The sequence below is a fragment of the Thamnophis sirtalis genome, unplaced genomic scaffold, assembly GCF_051295495.1.
Source record: "Thamnophis sirtalis isolate CommonGarterSnake01/CBP01778 unplaced genomic scaffold, rThaSir2_p1.2 scaffold_8, whole genome shotgun sequence".
NCBI classification, from domain to species: domain Eukaryota; kingdom Metazoa; phylum Chordata; class Lepidosauria; order Squamata; family Natricidae; genus Thamnophis; species Thamnophis sirtalis.
Window position 1 is genome coordinate 33947877 of NW_028261388.1, and position 6000 is coordinate 33953876.

The window sequence follows — 6000 nt, forward strand, 5'->3', positions numbered from 1 at the left end:
TTCTTTGCCCTAATGACTAGCTGAGTAGGCGTGGCTTGGTGGTCATGTGACTGGGTGAGCATGTCCAAATCAACGTCACTCATGTTGATGGGCGCTTCGCTTTAGCTGTTACAACGTAAGAAGGGTTAACTGGAGAGGCAGTTTCTGTAAGCAGGGCAATAAAGATTAGACTACAAACAACACCAGAATGTTTCCTTCCTGCTTTCCCTACAGGATTAGCCCTGTAAAGTAGAGAAAAATAAAATGAGATTTCTTCCAACAACCAGTTCTCCGAACTGCTTAGAAAGTTAACAACCGGTTCTCCCAAATAAGTGCGAACTGGCTGAATCCTATCACTGTACCTATGTAATAAAATTCTGGGAGAATTCTTCCTAATATTACTTCCAGTGATATGATTTGAAATTAAGATTATTCTAACCAAAATGTATTTGAGAGTGTTAATATGTGTAGTAATTGTATTTACAATAGAAGCATTTATAATAAATGTGCAAGCTACTTTCTCATGTCTGAGACTCTAAAACTACAGATGTATTTAGTCTTTTAGTAGACTTCTCATCTCAGCAAAGTGATTTGTATTGCTTTAGAGGGCAGTAATATAGAATAAAGATGACATACTTGAAATTATTATTATTGTGAGGAATATAAAATATATAAATGGATCTGGCTGTCAAAAATTAAACTGAGAGAATATGTACTTTAGCCAATTAAATTATATAATAGGCATAGTGCTTTTGGCACAGTACAGTAGATTTTAGACAAACCTGTTGCATTCATAATTAAATTTTACAAAGGGCTTTATCTTTAGAAGATAAGATTATTTATGGATATTTTTGAGGCCTTACATTTTTAAGAATTGCCTAGGGAAAACACAAGTAATAAATTTTGTTCCTATCACTTTGTAATGTGCAGGCATTGGTGTAGTTCAGGAAAGATTTTTTTTAATGAATGAATGCCAGTGAAGTAATTCTAGGTCCATTTTTCACCTTCCTGAGCCTTCAAGGGCCTTCAGGAAGCGTCTCTGAAGGCTCTGGAGGGCAAAAACCAGGCATACAAGCAAACTGGAAGTGACTTCTGGTTTGTCAGTAGGTCCGTTTTTCGCCCTCCGGAGGCTTCAAGAGTGTCAAAATTGATTTCATTGAGGGCCATGTCAGGGATCTGTTTGATTTTGGAGGGCTGGGGTGGTGGTAGCCAGAGTTGAGCGTGACCATAGAGGGCGTTTGACATAGGCGCAAGATGCATTTCCCCCCCCTTCTTTCTTTCCACAGTTCTTTACTATAACCATTTTCCTATCTCTTCTACCAGATATTAATGGCAAACATTTATTACTTACTCTTCATATTCCATTAACTTTTTATTTCTAAACTTATACCCCATTGTTTGATAGTAAATTGCTTTTCCAGACAGAAATATAATTGTAATCCAGTCCAAGCCAATCCTCCTGCAGCACTCCGCATGGCCAGCATTCTCCTGGCCAACGGCAGAGGCACTGCAGGCCAGTCCTTTGATATTTCCAGGCTGGCCCTATGGGCCAGATCTAAGCATTGAGTTTGACACCCTGCTCTAAGCTGTCTAATACCCTTCAGAAACATGTACACACTAGAACATTACATTAATGTGTAAAATATTAAATTTGAAAAGCTGATTTTTAAGTGCTTCCAGAAAGACAATTCAGTGTAGAAAGCATTTCCTGAAATTAGGAAGAATGAAAACCACAAATATAGTATTGAAAATCTCTAGGATTTACTTTCCTTTTTACACTTATAAATTACTTTTTACACTATATACATTGAAATAGGACACAGTCAGAAAAATTAAGAAGGCTTCCATAATTTAGAATAATTTGGAGGCTGAAATATTGATAAAATGTCTTGGGTCTTTTATTACTGGAGGAAGAAGAATCTGCTGGATAGACAAGAAGCAACTGCTTGCACTTTGGAACATTTATCTGAATCTTTCACAGAATATTTTCTGACTAATAGGAAGATGAAGATCATGAAGCACTTTTCAAACTCATGAATCATTCTAAAAATTGCAAAGAGAATGAGTACCGTATATGAATAACTATGATAGCTATGAACATAGATGTAGGAATTTAGGACACTGAATTCACTGATTTCAATAGCATATGTATTTGTGGTAATTGTCTTTAGTGTGTCGAAGAACTCAGGAATTGTCTGAATTACTTGTACTTGCTTGTACTTGACGCCTCTTCACCCATCGTGGGTATAGGCGACTTCCATGGAGATTTGACGCCAACGGCGATCCATGGAAGCTGTTTCGGCTGGATATACCCAAGGGGACGCCAGTCCCAAGGGTCGACAGAGCCCGATTGGTGGGAACGGGGGGCACCACGTGAAGGCCGGGTTGTCGTTTGATAGTTGATAGTTTTATGAATTAGAGTGTCACTGGATCTCAAGTAGGATCTCAAATCATACTATATATATTTAAACTCTTTTATTGTGACATTAAGCTGAGCTAAGAAGGAATTTAGGAACAGCATTAGAGATTAAAACACCAGTTTCTAATATATGACAGTCACCAGAGATTCAAAGTCTAGACAGACCAATCTGAGCCCAGTTCAGATTAGCTACAGGAAAGCCTATAACTCAATCCCGCACACATGAATACTTGGCACTATACAAAGTCAACAGGACACTAAGGACCATTGTCAATAGAGGTGGAGATAGCATCCATACATGGATTGACATATATGCCTTCTGATTGGACTGAGCCTGATTAAAGATAGTTAAGACACGCCCCTTGATGCTAGCCTTACCCAGCTTTTCGACTCAGATCACTTCGAGGACGGTCATGTCATCGCTATCTCCTTGAGATATTTGTTTCTGACTCCTTGAAAGAATTGAGTATATTGGACTTTCCATATATTAATTATATTGGGACTGACATCTTAGTCTGGTCTGTGAGTGAAGGCTGGAGCGACTGGGCTTGGGCCCTCAGCTTGCCCTGGAAGACATCACCTGGCCAGTGGCATGGTCAGGGCGGAAGAAAGCGCAGCACTCTTTGGAAGGTCACTTAATGTGTCCCGGACCCCGCTTCTCATAACAATCGTGTCGTTGCTGTGGCTTTCCTCAGGATAGAGCCTGACAGCTCCTGCACTGAGGCTTTGAAATTCTCGTGCTGTGACAGTTTCCTTGCAGCGATGTCTGCACTCGGCTCTGGTAGCCGCTGGGGACCTCCTGGACGAGCTGAGGTGAGCCTCTTCTAATAGGGTGGACATAGCATCCATCCCCTCCCTTCTTTGATTGATCTGTTTTTATGTCTTGTAAGTTTATTGCTTCCATGTTGTAAATTACAAGCAGGGTTCTGCGTTCAGTGTATTATTGTACATACAGTTGTTCATTTTCTTGCCTGAAGGATTTCTGTTTACTAAACTGTTGTTCGATGACACCTTGAGTCTGTCTAAGTTCTTCTTCGCTGAAAAGCTGGGTAAGGCTAGCAACAAAGGGTGTGTCTTAACTATATTCAATCAGAAGGTGGACAATCTCCACCCATGTATGTATGGATGCTATCTCCACCCTATTAGAAGAGGCATATCAGTTAAGTACCAATGCCCTTTCTCAAGAATTCAGTGGGACTGTGGAACACTGGCAATCAACTTAAGTCAACTCAAGACAGCTTACACAAGTGGCTATCAAGTATGGTATAGAACCGTGATGGCGAACCTATGGCACGCATGCCACAGGTGGCACGCGGAGCCATTTGTCAGGGCACACGAGGTGTTGCCCTGTTTGCTGGCCAGCGTGCATGCACGTGCTAGCGAGCTAACTTCGGCCTTCTTTTGAGGCCGTTTTTCGCCTTCCGGAGGGTTCCTTAAAGCCTCTGGAGCATGAAAAACCAGTCCTATGGGCAAACTGGAAGTTCAGGAACGGACTTCTGGTTTGGCCATAAGGCCGTTTTTCACCCTCTGGAACCTTCAGGGAAGCCTCCTGGCCCTATGGTGAACCCAGAAGTCACGTGCGGTTTGCTCATAGGGCTGGTTTTTGCCCTTGGAGCCTTCAGGGAAGCCTTCTAAAGACCCCTGAAGGCTCCGACTGGCGAAAAATGGCCCTATGGCCAAACCAGAAGTCACAATTCCCGAACTTCTGGGTTTCCCATAGGTCCATTTTTCGCCTTCCGGAGGCTTCTCTGAAGGCTCCGGAGGGCAAAAACCAGGCATACAAGCAAACTGGAAGTAACTTCTGGTTTGTCAGTAGGTCCGTTTTTCGCCCTCCAGAGGCTTTAAGAGGCTTCTCTGAAGGCTCCGGGGGGGGCAAAAACTGGGCATACAAGCAAACTGGAAGTGACTTCAGGTTTGTCCGTAGGCCCGTTTTTCGCCCTCCGGAGCCTTCAGGGAAGCTTCCTGGCACACCTGCGCATGACCCCCTGTGCTCCCCCCACTTTTGTTATGGAAGCCAAAAAAGGTTCGCCATCACTGGTATACAACAAGGTGATATGCTATCTCCGCAGTTGTTCAGCAAAGGCTTGAACCTCCGCATGCAAATAATCACAAGGTTTGAGTATATAACTACCATCAGCCACATTGTGTTCATGGATCAGATCAAACTGTGTGTTAAGTGAACAAGATATTCATTTGCTCCACCTGAGATGGATCTACAATGAGGACATTGGCATGTCACTTAGATTGGAAAAATGTAGATGGATGATAGTTAAAAGAGGGAAGGTATTTAAGACTCATAGAATGGAACTCCCAATAGACAATACAGCACACTACAAATCTTGGTATCCCACACTCACATGATAATCATAATGTAAAGAAAACATTAACAGAACAATACAGGTCCCAAAGAGCCAGCTCAATGGGAAAAACAAGATCCATAGTGACTACAACTGATGATGTTACCTAGTTTGGGTAATGAAACCTCTGCAAGAAAACAACCAAGCTCAAAGAGCACCAAGCACCCCTCATTTCACTCCTGAGCTACAAATATTATTCTTTATAGAATCCATACTATCAACCCTGCCTTCAGATATCCTGCTAGTATTGTGAGCTGTCCAAAGGAAGACATGTAGACTACCTATGTAAAGACCCAAAACCTCTTCACAATCTACAGATATTTCCACCCTAAGTCCAATACCCATAGGGTGTACATTAGCTGGAAAGAAGATGGGCAGAGTCTATTGTCAAAGCCACTGACCTGATTCATCCCCAGAACACCCACAAGTTCATCACTAAGATGCTATGAGTTCTGAGAGAATGCCTGAGGCAGCAAGAAACATTGCAAAAAGATCAAGCAGAGGAAGTACTGTGCCAAGGCAAGACCCTGAATGGAAGTATTGTCAACAGAGAGCTGAGTTAGCTACATTAGGAAAACCTACCAATGGTTGGAAAGAGCTGGACTAAAGATATCACCGAGACTCTGAGCATAAGAGCACAAGAACAGACACTAAGCACCAGATCCATAGAGTCAGGGATCTACCACACTAGACAGGACCCAAGGTGCAGACTATGCAGAGAGAATTCAGAGATAGTCCAACGCACTGTGTCAAGGTGTAATATTCAGGTAGAAACAGTATAGGTTGAATGGCATGACCAAATATCTGGCATTGTGTATGTATGGACTAAACTGCCAAGTCCAGATTCCACATGGAAAATAACATTCCATGGAAAATAACACAGCTAGGATCCTGTGGGACTTCCTGATCCAGACAAGCAGGCAGGTACTGGCAGCTTATCATTGAAGACCTTGCGGAACTGTTAAGAACTTTCATAATCAAGTGTCTGAACAAATATAAGAGGAACATTTAAAGCTCTATACATAGAACTCAGTGAGGCAAATAACACTGAGGCCCCAGATTTTACCACATTAAACACCTGCTGGCTGGGATATCCAAAACTGAATGTGGCATAGAGACTATCATTGGTTAAACATCAGATTTTATCCTATAGAGTTGCTACTGCTAGTCTTAGCTGACAATTATCTCTCATTTTGAACAAAAGCAGTAGAGCAGAAAATTAAGACTATCTGGAGTGCCTGTATA